Raw genomic sequence first — 15,949 nt, 5'->3', positions numbered from 1 at the left:
CTGAAGTTAAAAGGCAGGAATGCACCATAATAATGCAATGCAGTGCATTCCTGTCCTTCTGCTCTGAGATTATGACATTTTTGCTGGCAAGTGCCAACACAAGCATCCTTGCAACATGGTGCAAGGGTGCCGGTGTTGTTTGTATTTATTTTTGTATATAATTTGTGTATAATGTTGAGAAATTAAGTTACAGCTCCTGGTTAGGCATCACCTCTGGAGGAGTACAGATTTGCTGCATCACCAGGTTTGCATACTACAGTTAAGCTGGGGCTTTGTCATACTCCATAGCTGTTGCATGGGTAAACACGCTGCAATGCCCAGGTAGGCCTCCTGAGCACAGGTTAAGGCAACACAGCTATTTAGAAAGACACACAAAGGGGGCTTGAGGAGGTTTAAAGACCAGCGGGAACCGGCTCCCCACTTATTAATAATATCACAACAAAGGGTCCCGGGTCCAGTTAGCTAAGGGGGTTGTTCAGCGGAGAGCTGAGTGCACTTTTACACGCAACAGGGGATTCCTTTTTTAGGGCGGTTCCCCTCACACGCCAGAGGTGTCATGCTTCATCATAGGGGTGCCTCCTCACGTGTGAGTCCTAGTCTCTACGTGGGCTACAACCCTCTCGCTGCGAGGGAGGAGCTCAGGGATATTTTATTACGAGGTCAGCAGGTGTACTAACACCCTATGTGAGCCTGGTATGTTGTGAGATCGTGCAGTGTTATAATGTGAGTGATTTAAAACTAACTACAGGGTTAGCTCTGCTGCAACTTTTATTCCGGCATTCTGCTAGTTAGATGCACATAGGGCTCACCATACCTAGGTGCCTTGGCATTTGTAGATGTTTCCATGGGTATGTGACCTTGATCATAACATTTTATTTGTGTGTGAATATATATGATGATGTCATGTGTGGTTACACTCACGAGGGCTCTCTGGGGCAGAATAACACATTGACCCTACCCTGTGCCTTCTTACACCATTCCTCATTTGACACAAAACTATAATTACTTAGTGGTTGCAGTTCATGCTTACTGACATCCAAGGTGTAGCACCGAGTTTGTACATCTTTCAGTGGCAGAGATATGATGCTATACAGGTAGAGTCTAGTCATTAATATTGGCCTTTTTTCATTGGACACCTTATGATGGTAATCATATGTAAACTTGTGTTTGAGCTTTGAGGCTGACAAATGTGCATGATGACATTGTCATGATACCTGAGCAAGATATCTGTGGATGTGTGAGCATGTGTTAGTGGCTCACATGTGTCACAGAGCCAATTAGTACAGTTCTGCCATTGTGTGATTAGTTGGCCTATTTCACTATGCAGCACTCAAGGTAGCAATGCTTATTGTCACACCATGATGTTCAGTAGTTGAAAGGGATTTGCCACGTATTGCCATGTCAGGGGAGATGCATGATGCTTGTACTTGTCAGACCTGATCATGTGATAGGAACAGTTGCGCCATTTCCAAGAGATGCTGAGAAGTGTATTTTGTAAAAACTCCTCTACCATGTTTGTCCTATCTGCAACAGACATACAACACACTGGTTCATGTTAGTGCTTTTATTTACAAATATTACAAGGAGAAATGAGCAAGTGGCAGTCCTTGCAGCAACAGCCCCAACATTGTTTAAGAGTCAAAGGATGTCCAGACAGAGTCCATGGGAGATACGTGTCATGTGGAATGTTGAGGAGAGGAGTGTTCCAGTGAGAAGGAGGTCCAAATTGCCATTCGGAAAAGTAGGGCACATGGATAGTCCATAAATGGTTAAGATCAACAGGTGGAAAAGCTAATAGGGGACAGTGCCAGTTGACAAGTGCACTGGCATGATCAAATAAACACATGTAGAATGAGAAACTGGCCAAGTGGCATAGACAAATGTTACTGGACAGTTCTTTGGTGGAACATTTAGGAGTCCAAATCTTTATACTCTGATGTGTGTGGTGCCTCCCCTGAGGGGGGGTGTTGTTGGTGCAGGAGGCAATTGAGGCACACACACATCACAGGCACAAGATGCGAAGCCCCTTCCCCAGCAGCATTTGGCTGTGCCAACAAGGGAGACAGCACAGCACTGAGAAGGGTCTGACGGCTTGCCAGCACAGCAACAGCGTCGCGTGTAAGGCACCAATTGTTGCTATGCATGAGTGCTGCTTCAGCTTCATAGGTTGAAGGATGGTGCAAATCATCCCCAGTTGGTTGGCAACCTCATTGGTGCCACTTTGTAAGGGCAATTGTCCATGCCTCTGCCTCATGACACCAGCAATGTCAACCAGGGACTGAGCCAAATGATGGAGCGGAGGGTAGGTGCCTCCTATTGCCTAAGATATGTTCTTATTGGGACTAATATGTTTAGAAATGAACAAGGGAACCCAATTAATTAGGCAAGGACCTTGGGTAACAATTTTTAAAGAGGACCATGGTCCTTGTTGCAAGGTAATTAAAGCAAGGCAATGAATATAGAACAGAATCGGCTGTATATTTTTTCTATCCAGCCGGATAGTATGATTTAATCAAGAATAATAACAGGTATCAAAGCGCTAAACAAACAATGTACAGTGGGATACAGTCCTGTATCCAATGGTAAAGAAGTAAAGCAAAGTGAGGTGACAAGGTGTCAGGGTGCTGAAATGCAAAGGACAATTTCAGGCAAAACAAAGGGAAGCTTGTTGTATAATGCGAACAATAAAACAAGCGTGATAATTAGCACAGCCGTTACACATGGTATACAAATGTGCACGGTGTTTAAGCACTCGACGACGTTTTGATCCCATTTACATAGATACCGGGATCATCATCAGGACAAGAAGTACAGTATGCCTGAGCATCATATGAGTATAAACAACTATATACATTATAAAAAAGAAATTGGGAGAAAATACAGGGGGAGGAAAAAAGGAAGGGATGAAAATAAAGGTACAAGAATTAAGGCGGGAAAACCTTAACATATCAGCATAATGAGGGTGATACATTCAGACCTACGCAATGTGAGGGGGACGAGTATTAGGGCGGTGAGAAAGTGAAGGTAAAAGGATTATGGTAATAGTGTAGGGAACGGAGACCTAATTGTTGGAAGGTGCCCTTTAAAAATGACTACGCCGCGCGAGCAAGTAGCTGAGATCGATACTAAGCTGGGTTCAATTAGGATTAAAAACCGTGAATATGATGGTGAAAACATAATTAAAACGGTTGTGGTGTGCGGGTAGCTAATACCCGATAGCGAGCAAGGTACCTTAGGAACGTAATCCTGATGGTGAAGGCTGGTGTCGGCGGGATCGCAATTAAAACGGTCGTGGTATGCCGGTGGGATTAAAAGGGACTCTTACCCTTGGTTGCGTGTATACTTAAAGGGTAAATTCCGATTACCAGGTTTAGGGTAAAACCACGTGGTTCCAGATCTAATAGGGGGGGGGGGAAGGGATTGGAATCAGCAAGTCACTACGGGGCGGAAGGAAGGAGTGGGGTAGAATGGCATGAGTCAAGCCTTACCTTCAATCAATAATATTGGGAGGGAGCCAGCGGCGTGGAATAGATGGGGGTGATTCCTCGTTGTATGGAAAGGACAATCGCGGAACGGGCAATGCCGGCAGGGTGAATACCTGTAAGGAAGGGACCTGGTCAATTGTTTGCTCCTGGGTGCATGACAAGGGCGAGGTTGGCGATAGATCCAGCCCTTACCTTATGGTCCGTGAGTGAGGTGGTGCCGGGTGGCCAAGGGTCTTGAGATAGTAAGAATGCGTCTAGGTTGGAGCTCAATGGCTCGATGAATCACCTGGAGGAGAACGAATCCGAAGCCTGTTTAAGTATTGCGGGAAGCCTGGGAATAATGCAACCGCTAGGATGCAAGTCGTGAGCACGGCGGCCATGTTGGGTGAGGGGATCCTGATTGATGAGGAGAAGGAACGCTGCCCTGGGTGTGGGCGGAGCCTAGGTTAAGTGTGCACATTTGGAGGGTTAACCGGTGTGAAAATAAAGTGAGTTAAAGTGAAATAACCGAATATTACCATGAGTAAATGTGTGAAGATGGGAAGTAAGAATTAAGAGAGCAGAATAGGCATGGAAAAAGAGGGCGAGTTACTGTGTGACTAAAAATTTTAAATCACATGTAGCTAACATGGTGGAATGAAATAACAATAAACAGAGTTTATCATCAATTATTAAAAAGGGAGAAAAACATGTTAAAAACATATTATGGTTTTACGGAAGCTGGTGCACTTATTACAGAAGATTGTCAAACATATTTGGCATTGAGAACGGTCAGAGTAGAGTTGTCCAATGTTCATTTCTGTTCAGTCCGTCTCTAATACTCTGAGTGCACAAAATCCATTTTAATTCCTCCTTATTTAGTAAACTGCCAATGTCTGCTCCTCTTGGAGGGGGTTTTATCTGGCTGATGACTGTCCATTTGATGTCATCTTCGTTGTGCCCTGCAGCAGTGAAATATCCAACCAGGGGTGCTTTGGGCGTTTTGCAGCGAATGCGGCTTCGGTGCTGGCAGATCCTGAGTATTGCTTTCTGTGTCGTTTGTCCTATATAGATTTTTTGGCAGGGACATTGAATCACATAAATCACATTGCATGAATTACAATTAGTGAAGCTTCTTTAGGTGATTTTGACATTATTGAATGTGAATTCTGTACTTTCTATACTGAATGCACAAACGCTGCAGTTGCCACACTTAGAGTGCCCTAGGACTGGGTTGAAACCCCATAGTTCAGTTAGTGTTGCTGCGGGCCTGGAGGTGGGATACTTATTGGGACTAAGGCACCTAAGGACTCTCTCTAGGGTGCCCCCCATGGTTTACATCCCTGCCCCCACCTCATCTATAAGTTGCGGCTAGACTACTACCGCACGCCGTTGGTAGACAACTTGGTGGGGTATGTCCAGTGGTATGAAGGCTGTCATCCTCAGCATGTTCCTCAGGGACAGACAGCTGGTCATGAGGTATTGTATCTTCCTCTGCCATTAAATAGAGATATTTTAATGGAGATCTATGTTAGATGGTGACGTGAGTTATCTGACATACAGACTTTATTCTCATTTACCTTTTGTTCAACACTGATGCGTAGGATATATGTTACTCATAGGTACTGAGGCCAAGTTGCACTGTAGCTGCCTTTCAGATGGCAGTATCTCTACATTGTTCAAACAACCACTGTGTGACAAGGGTGATCTATTGTGTCATGGCACGCATTAACACAGTTACACAGCTTTCTGGCCTGCCATGCCTGTGCAGGTAAGTTGAGGGTAGGTCCGCATCAGCCTTGGTCATTAGCTTACTTCTCCATGGTGGCTATACTGATTGTGGTTTCACGTATTTACACCACTATTGTGCAAATTACACCAAGTTCCCAGGGTACCTGCATTCCCTGTGGCCAGTACTCAGCCCGCAGCTCCTGGGAAGGTGATGTGGGTTTAGTCTTGTATTTGATTTGATCATGTAGTCTGCCTTTCACACAGTAAACCATGGCATTCTGCCTTGTTCTACTGTCTTGCATGCACATTGTGCATTTTTGTGACAAAGGGTTAATTTTTCACACACATCTACACACCTCTACACAGCTAACAATCCTGCTACACTGCAGGTATGTGTAAGAACATGTACTTACAATGGGTTTCCTATTTGTGTATACTTGTGTGATTTCATAGCACACACAGTTGGCTCCATAGTTGTGAACAGTGGGCGCTGTGTATCGACTCTAAGAGGATGGGTCCAGACAAACTAGGTGAATTGCTGGCACTGACGCCCACCCCATTTCATCATTGCCAGAGATGGTCATCTACAAAGTATCACACACCATTTGACTCAGGCCTGCTCACTTGTACATGTGAATGACTCCTCTGGCAGTCCTGATTTAGGCCCAGGAACTCAACTTACTGTCACACACTGATTGAACCCAGATTATTAATTGACTCTTATGTGACTCTAACACTACCAGTATGGGTGACCATATCCAATTGACTGACATAGCTGCCTGTATTTAAGGGCTATGGGTACAGCTGTAGTCCACGTTCCCTATATCTCACCTTACACACACATATAAGCCTATCAGTCACCCCTAAAGCAGGACCTATCAATCCTGAGGGCAGGGTGCTTGGTTTACATGTGAGGGGTGCCTCTGCATGAGCAGGGCCCCTCTGCAGCTGGCAGAGTCTATTCTCTATGGCTGTTTGTGGATGCGGTTAAACCATATACTCTTAAGTGCATTATAACCTAGTGGTAAATGCTAACTTTGGGATGGCTGCATCAAAACATGTCGTGTTTGGTGTCAAATGCCTTGGAATCATACCCCCACACCAGTAACTGGTGTGGGAGTATGATCCCACCCTTCTAGAGGGATAGACATGTACCTACTGTGGAAACACGGTAGAAATCTGAAAGAGCCTGGCATCACAAAATGGATGCGCCAGCACAGACACTGGGCTGCCCTCCTGCTGCTGACCTAAACTCGCAGTGGAGGAGGCCCAACAATAGGCATCCTGTCACAGGGAGCTGTCACCACCTTCCAGACAGGATTTAGTGTATTGGGGCTGGGTGGGTGCACTCCTAGAGTGCTTTGAAATCCTGCACTGGGGGAGCAGTAGACACCTCTATGCATATTCCAGCTCAAACCGGTTCAGGGGCTGCCTGCCCCTGCTCTGGCGTGAAACTGGACAAAGGGAAGTGGGTGTAACCACCCACTCCCCTGACCCTCCCATAGGAGTGGTCATATAGCTAGTCCCGCCCTTTCCTTTAGTATAAGATAGGGAACCCTTGCCATTGCAAACTAGATATCCCTGTCGACGCTTTACAAGAAGAATCCTGGACCTTCGACGTTCCACTACCTTTGGAAGACTGAAGAATCTCCCTTGGAGTTAAGGAGTGACTCCCCTGCTTGGCAGGCACCAAAACTTTGAATCAACGGTCACAAACTTTCCCACTCCCACCAGAGTCCGAAGTCCCTGCAGCCCTGAAAGTGGATTTCCTGACTTCTCAACAGCCATTATGAGTCTCCAGCAAAGCTGAGGCGAGTGGACCTGACGAGTGACGAGAAACAGCAATACCCGTGTACCGTGCACTATTGTCAAGTGCAACCCCTTCACAACATTCTATGAACTTGTGCATTGGACCACGTGTGGTCCAAGCATCCAGCAGGATTTCCACTGAAGATCAGTGGCCTACCTTGTCCCAAGTGACCGTGGGCTCCTGTAAAGTGAATCCTCACGAGGCATCTTTGCGATCCCGTGCCTGTTGGCTTGTGAGTCCCCTGAAGACTTTCTCATCAAACCAAAGGGCTCCTCTGGTTGCTCCAGGCCTGCCCTGACTTACCCTTGCTGGGTGAGTCCCTCAGACCTTGCTGGTCTGCGCCACTGACTTTCTTCACATTCCACAAGACCAGCTGTTGCCAAGGCTTGTTGGCTCCAATCTGGTTGCCGACATCTCAGTAAGTTGCAGACATTGTGGGACACTATGAACCCAGCTCCTGGTCATCGTCGATGCCTCTGGGACCTCGTGGCTGAAGAGTCAAAACACCCATGATCACCTGAAATCACCCGACGACTGTGGGTATCCATCTTCCTGGGCCCGGGTCACTGGCAAATGACTTTGAACACTGTCTCCCCTGCTTTCAGGTCTTCTTTCTTCTGAATCCATCCTTGGATTCCACCGGACACTTCTCCAGTCTTCACAAGCAGCAAGTCTTCTTTGGCTCCCATTGAAAACGACGCCGCGACGCGACACCAAAAGACACCTATGCACCCAGCTTCCCTGGGTGAGGTAATTTGTGCACTCTGGTGCTCCTATGTGTGTTGGCCCTCGAACTACTTACCTTGTATGTGAATTGCTTGTAGACTCTCCGGAAGTACCCTAGAACTTTAAAATTCCAACCACGATTTGCTCCATTGAAATCAATAGAGAACCCGCGGCTGTGTTCTCACACTGCACGCGTCTCCCGTGGGTCCTTTACTTACCTGCCTTGGGTGGATTAGTGAGGCCCCAGCGATTCTGAAGGCCCTAGGCCTTGTCCCCTTGCAAGTCGGCATTCCTAAACCTTTTTTTTAAGTATATGATCTGGTATGCCCCTAGGGCCCCAGACATATTTGTGCTTAATTTTTTTTGAAACGTTGATCTTTGCATATGTTCCTGACTTCTAATCTCATAAAGAGATTAGTCGAGTGTGTCTAGAAATAATTACATATATATTTTATATATATACCTGTGTGGTGTCCTTTTGTTTGGTACTTCAAGAGATTATAAGGTAAAACAAGCTGCTTTACATTCCTCAGAGATTTAGCCTGAAGGCTCCTCTCCACAGTTACCACTAGGATAGCTTTCTTTAAAAGGTTGTCTTAAACCTATCTACCATAAGAGTCGAATTGGACTGGTGCAAGGTGGCCACTTTAACTAGTGACCAGCATATGCCAGGCCAACTTCTCACATTGGTGGGCAGCGGGTGAGATTACAGCTTGCCATTGTTTTACCAGAAAATCTCTATTTGAATTACTAACTGAAAACCACTAAAGGTACTCGAGGAACATATAAAAGTCAAGCTTAGTATCAACAAGTTCTACTGAACTTAGAGCTGTTTGTGAAGGGATAGCACACCCTTGCTACAGCTCAAGCTAGGATCAGTAGGACACAAACTAGTGTAGGTAGTACAATACTGCACAACACTAGAATGTCCTCAAGGGATGGAGCGAGTTGGTCCATCCAGCCTCAGTATAAGAACATGACTTTCTTTGACTTGAAAGCCATGTGTGCTGCAAGGCACCTGAAGCTAGGACAGAGTCCCTCCACACTACACCTGATAGATCTGCTGACAGCAGATGATCTTAGATTAGCTCTAGGAGCTAATAGATCTGGATCAGGGGGTGGGTCAGCTATAGTCTCTGGGTCAGATGATAAAAATCAAGATGACCTGGACTCTGTAATTGAAGGGCCCGACCCACAAGGGTCTGAAAAGGACAGAGGAATTCTCCCTAAGAGAGCTGACAGAGGGGAAGAGAGGCCTAGGTCCCCTTCAAGGGAATCTGACCACTCCTATCACTCTTGCAGAGAATCTGTCCAGCAAAGTAACTCATACTTTAATAGAAGAGAGACCTCCTCTGACAGAATGTACAAACTGCTACAGTATGAGGAAGCAAGAGTTGCCATTAAGGCCAAACAGTTGGCATTAGACAAAGAAGCCTTTGAGCTCCAGAGAGCTTCTAGAAGAGAGGGTTTCCCTGGTGGCAGCAACAGTGTCCCTAGAGTCAGAGATTACATTTCAGACCATAGGAACCTTTCCAAGGTTGTTCCTCCCTACCAGAGTGGGGATGATATCCACAAGTGAATAACTGCTATGGAGAGGGCCTGTAAAGTACAACAGGTCCCCCAGAAGCAGTGGTCAGCAATCTTGTGGCTCTCCTTTTCTGATAAAGGTAGAGACAAGCACCTCACTGTTAGAGAAGAGGATGCTGATGATTATGAAGTCCTGAAGAGTGCATTAATAGATGGGTTTGGCTTAACCACTGTGCAGTACAGGTTGAAGTTCAGAGACACCCAGAAAGCACAGCCTTAGGACTGGACAGACTTTGTGGATTGTGCAACCAAGGCTCTGGAGGGTTGACTGGCTAGTAGTAGAGTTACTGAATATAAGGGATTGTACAATCTTATGATGGGAGAACAGATCCTTAATAATTGCCAAAACCAGTTGTTGCATCATTACTTGGTGGACTCTGATCTGACCTCTCCCCAAGAATTGGGAAAGAAGGCAGACAAATGGGTCAGAACCAGGGTGAGGCAGAAAACCCAGAACCAAGGGGGGTGACACTAAGAAGCAAGATCCTAAAGGCTCTGAGAAAGGTGGGGATAAGTCAAAAGACCAGAAGTCTTCACATGGGTAAGCCTGGGCAAAGCACTACGCTACGCTCGCGTAGTTTGCGAAGTTCGCGCTACTTCGCACTACGCGAATTGCACGTAGCACAGTGCGAACGCGCGTAGCGTAGTGTTGCGTAGTGCTGCGGTCATTTTTTGCTTGCTCGCGGTCCTCAACATCAAGTTTGCGACCGCGAGCAAGCAAAATGACATCCCGGCGAGACTTTTTCCTTGTTCGCGATCAGCAACATCAAGTTGGCGATCGCGAGCATGGAAAATAAACCTCCCGGCGAGATTCCCAACGCGAGGAGGTCAGGTTTCTCATTGCGAGTGGTCGCGTATGCTCGTGACCGCTCGCGATGAGAAACTACCAGTTCGCGTTGAGAAAGCTGCCGCTCGAGTAGAAATCTACTCGAGCAGCAGAAAACTACAGCTCGCACTGTGCAAGATGCCATTTTCAATGATTGCACAGTGCCGGTTGCTTGTCCGCACTGTGCAATCATTGAAAACGACATCTAGCACAGTGCGAACAAGGTACTACGCAGTTCGCAAAGTGCCACGCGTAGCTCGCGTAGTGCGAACTGCACTTTTCGTAGCTTCGCGAAGTGCTACTTCGCGAACTACGCCCAGGGTTACACATGGGCCCCAAGAATCTGCATCTGGTGGGGAGACCCAGTCCAACAAAGGGAAAGACCAAAAGAAGCCCTGGTGCAAATTCTGTAAACAGAAAGGACACTGGACTTCTGACTGTAACAAGTCCAAAGACCAAACCACCACCACTCCTGCCCCTAAGGCAACTGTCCCCCTAGTACAGCTACTGGTGGAGGTGGTAATCAGAATATGGTTGTAGTAGGGTTGACCCTGGGTTCTGAAGTGGACTCTGGCCTAGTCAGTGTACCCACTCAGGCATTGTTGATTTGTGATGGAGACATTGATATGTCATTCCTAGTGAGCCCCAGTAATCTGGGCAAATACAAACAGCAGCCTGTAATAAATGGCAAACAGGCTTTGGCATTCAGGGACACAGGTGCTAGCGTCACCATATGGCAGAGGATCTTGTGGACCCTGGGCAGATCATCCTGGGTGAAATGTACCAGGTTACCAATGCAAGCAATGTCAGGACCAACCATAGTCTGTCAGTTGTGAATTTCTCCTGGGGAGGGTCAACTGACCTCAAGAAAGTAGTCAGTGCAGACCTCCCTGTCGAATGTCTATTGGGCAATGATCTAAAGACTTCAGCCTGGTCTGAAGTAGAGTTATGGACTCATGCTGAGATGTTGGGCATACCTGCAGAGGTATTTGCTGTGACCAGGTCACAAGCCAAAATGCATCAGACTGAACCAGCTCTGGATCCTCAAAGTATGGACCAGGTACTACCCAAGAGGTGGAGCAGTAGGGTTAGGGCAGTGCCTTCCCCTCTGTCTCAGATCTCAGATTCCCCTCCTGAGGGAGGAGAAGCAGATCCTGAAGAAGGAACTGCCCCAGAGGGACTTGAGCCTGATCAGGTTGAGTTCTTGGGGGCAGGGGGATCTTCCAGGGAAGATCTGAGTAGGCAGCAACAGTGCTGCCCCTTTCTTCAACCCCTCAGACAGCAGGCTGCTACTGAGGCTGCTGGGAGTGCTAGTGGGTCCCATAAAGTTTATTGGGATGAGGGACTCCTATATTCTGAGGCTAGATATCCTACCCCTGGAGCCACCAGGAGGTTGGTAATACCTCAGAAGTTTAGGGGGTTCCTCTTGACCATAGCGCATAACTTCCCTTTAGCAGGACACTTGGGCCAAAACAAAACCTGGGATAGGCTTGTTTCACATTTTCATTGGCCACATATGTCAGAGGACACAAAGGAGTTTTGTCGCTCCTGTGTCACTTGCCAAACCAGTGGCAAGTCAGGTGGCACAACAAAGGCCCCCCTGATACCACTACCTGTGGTGGGGGTTCCCTTTGAAAGGATAGGGATTGACATTGTTGGTCCCCTTGACCCTTCAACAGCATCTGGGCACAGGTTTATCCTGGTGGTAGTGGATCATGCCACCAGGTACCCAGAAGCAATTTCCCTAAGGACCACCACAGTCCCTGGGGTGGCAAGAGCCCTCATTGGAGTTTTCTCCAGAGTGGGTTTCCCTAAGGAGGTTATATCTGACAGAGGTACCAACTTCATGTCAGGGTATCTAAAAGCAATGTGGAAGGAGTGTGGTGTAAACTACAAATTCACTACTCCCTATCACCCACAATGCAATGGGTTAGTTGAAAGGGTCAACAAAACCCTAAAGGGAATGATTAAAGGCCTCCCAGAAAAGCTTAGGTGAAAATGGGACCTTTTACTTCCTTGCCTTCTGTTTGCATACAGAGAGGTCCCACAGAAGGGGGTTGGCTACAGCCCTTTTGCACTTCTGTTTGGGCATCCTGTAAGAGGTCCTTTATGTTTGGTGAAGGAGGGCTGGGAGTTATCTCTCAAACCTCCCAAACAGGATGTGATGGACTATGTACTTGGTCTCCGCTCCAGGATGGTTGAATACATGAAGAAGGCAACTAAAAACCTGGAGGCAAGCCAAGAACTACAAAACACTTGGCATGACCAAAAGGCTGTGCTGACTGTCTACCAACCAGGACAAAAAGTGTGTATGTTGGAGCTTGTAGCCCCAGCAGCTCTCCAAGACAAGTGGAGTGGCCCCCATACAATTGTTGAGAAAAAGGGAGAAGTCACCTACTTGGTGAATCTTGGAACTCCCAGGAGCCCCCTTAGGGTGCTCCATGTCAACAGATTGAAACCATATGTTGACAGGGCAGACATGGGCTTGCTCATGGCAACTGATGAGGAACAGGAGGAGGAGAGTGACCCTCTCCCTGACCTGCTCTCACAGAACCCTGATGATGGGTCAGTAGATGGTGTTGGTTTGGCAAGCAGCCTCTCTGACCATCAGCAAACTGAATGCAGACAAGTTCTGCAACTGTTTGGACATATGTTTAGCCTGACCCCTAGTCAGACTTCCTGGTGCACCCATGAGGAGGACACTGGAGACAGTCTGCCTGTCAAGAGTAAAATCTACAGGCACCCTGACCATGTCAGGGACTGTATCAGGACTGAAGTCCAGAAAATGTTGGAGCTAGGTGTAATTTAGCCTTCAGATAGCCCTTGGGCTAGTCCAGTAGTCCTAGTGCCCAAACCTCATACCCAGGGTGGTAAGAAAGAAATTAGGTTTTGTGTAGACTACAGAGGCCTCAATGCAGTCACCAGGACTGATGCCTTTCCCATACCAAGGGCAGATGAGCTAACTGATACTTTGGCCTCAGCCAAGTATCTTAGTACATTTGACCTAACAGCTGGCTACTGGCAAATCAAGTTAGCTGAGGATGTCAAGGCCAAAACAGCATTTTCAAACCCTGGTGGGCACTATCACTTTGTGGTGATGCCCTTTGGTTTGAAAAATGCACCTGCCACTTTTCAGAGGTTGGTGAACAAAGTTCTGACAGGTATGGAAACTTATTGCTCAGCTTATCTAGATGATATTGCTGTCTTTAGTTCCTCCTGGCAGGATCACCTGGTCCACTTCAGAAATGTTTTGGAGGCCCTGCAAAAAGAAGGCCTCACTATCAAGGCCACTAAGTGCCAGATAGGGCAGAGTCAGGTTGTGTACCTGGGCAACCTTGTAGTTGGAGGCCAGGTTCAACCTTTGCAGAGCAAAATCCTAACCATAATGTTATGGGTTGCTCCAACCACCCAGACACAGGTGAGAGCCTTTTTGGGCCTGACTGGGTACTATAGGAGGTTTGTTAAGGGATATGGATCTATAATGACCCTCTTAAATGATCTTACCTCAAAGAAAATGCCAAAAAATTTCAGTGGACAGCTAGCTGTCAAAAGGCATTTGAAGACCTTAAGCAGGTCATGTGCACTGCCCCCATCTTACAGAGTCCAGACTACACCAAAAAGTTCATTGTCCAAACAGATACTTCTGAACTGGGTGTGGGAGCTGTACAGTCTCAACTGAATGATGACGGTCAAGACCAGCCAGTAGCTTTTATAAGCAGAAGGCTGACCCCTAGAGAGAAACGTTGGTCAGCTATAGAGAGGGAGGCCTTTGCTGTGGTGTGGGCCCTGAAGAAGCTGAGAACACGAAGACTCAACTGGTCAAGGTTAGTTTAGTGTCCCTGCGTTTGGTGGGGGGGGGGGGGTGTAGGAGAGTAGGATCTGCACTTATGTTGCCCCCACTTTTTTTCTGATGTTAACACTGGTTTCTGGCTATAGTCTGGCTGGGTCCCTGCTAATCAGGGCTCCAGTCTCTCTGTTCTCTCTAAACAATTTGGAGTGCATATTAGATGCACTAGTGATTGGATACTGTGGTACCTTATGAGCCCCTAGTATATGGTACCTTTGGATACCAAGGGCATAGGTACTTCACAGGTCTACCAGGGGCTGAAGCATGTATTATGCCACCCCTGGGAAGCAGACTAAATCTGACACCACAGGCCTTCTACTGCAGCCTGGGTGAGGTAGTGTTAGCACTCCTCACTGAGGTATAGGTTCCTTATATCTCACCTTACACACACATATAAGACTATCAGTCACCCCTAAAGCAGGCCCTATGATGGCAGGGTGCTTGGTTTACATGTGAGGGCGTGCCTCTGCATGAGCAGGGCCCCTCTGCAGCTGGCAGAGTCTATTCACTGTGCTGTTTGTGGATGCGGTTAAACCATATACTCTTAAGTGCATTATAACCTAGCGGTAAATGCTAACTTTGAGATGGCTGCATCAAAATATGTCGTGTTTGGTGTCAAATGCCTTGGAATCATACCCCCACACCAGTAACTGGTGTGGGAGTATGATCCCACCCTTCTAGAGGGATAGACATGTACCTACTGTGGAAACACGGTAGAAATCTGAAAGAGCCAGGCATCACAAAATGGATACCACCAGCACAGACACTGGGCTGCCCTCCTGCTGCTGACCGAAACTCGCAGTGGAGGAGGCCCAACAATAGGCATCCTGTCACAGGGAGGTGTCACCACCTTCCAGACAGGATTTACTGTATTGGGGCTGGGTGGGTGCACTCCTAGAGTGCTTTGAAGTCTTGCACTGGGGGAGCAGTAGGCTCCTCTGTCCATATGCCAGCTCAAACCGGTTCAGGGTTTGCCTGACCCTGCTCTGGCATGAAACTGGACAAAAGAAAGTGGGTGTAACCACCCACTCCCCTGACCCTCCCATAGGAGTGGTCATAGAGCTAGTCCCGCCCTTTCCTTTAGTATAAGATAGGGAACCCTTGCCATTGCAAACTAGATATCCCTGGACGATGCTCTACAAGAAGAATCCTGACCTTCGACGTTCCACTACCTTTGGAAGACTGAAGAATCTCCGTAGGAGTCAAGGAGTGACTCCCCTGCTTGGCAGGCACCAAAACTTTGAATCAATGTTTGCAAACTTTCCCACTCCCGCCAGAGTGAGAAGTCCCTGCAGCCCCAGAAGTAGATTTCCTGACTTCCCGACGGCCATTGTGAGTCCCCAGTAAAGCTTAGGCGAGTGGACCCCACGAGTGACGAGAAACAGCAATACCCGGGTACCGTGCACTGTTGTCAAGTGCAACCCCTTCACGACATTCTATGAACTTGTGTATTGGACCACGTGTGGTCCAAGCCTCCAGCAGGATTTCCACTGAAGATCAGTGGCCTACCTCATCCCGAGTGACCGTGGGCTCCCGTAAAGTGAATCCAAATGAGGCATCTTCATGATCCCTTGCCCATTGGCTTGTGGGTCCACTGAAGACTTCATCAAACCAAAGGCCTCCCCTGGTTGCTCCAGGCCTGACCTGACTTACCCTTGCTGGGTGAGTCCCTCAGACCTTGCTGGTCTGCACCACTGACTTTCTTCACATTCCCCAAGACTTTCTGTTGCCAGGGCTTGTTGGTTCCAATCCAGTTGCCGACATCTCAGTAAGCTTCAGACATTGTGGGACACTCCGAATCCAGCTCCTGGTCATCGTCGATGCCTCCTGGACCTCGTGGCTGAAGAGTCAAAACACCAGTGATCACCTGAAATCACCCGACGACTTTGGGCATCCATCTTCCTGGGCCCGGGTCACTGGCAAGTGACTTTGAACACTGTCTCCTCTGCTTTCAGGTC

Source organism: Triturus cristatus, chromosome 5_2, assembly GCF_964204655.1.
Source record: "Triturus cristatus chromosome 5_2, aTriCri1.1, whole genome shotgun sequence".
NCBI classification, from domain to species: Eukaryota; Metazoa; Chordata; class Amphibia; order Caudata; family Salamandridae; genus Triturus; species Triturus cristatus.
This window is presented reverse-complemented; position numbering follows the sequence as displayed.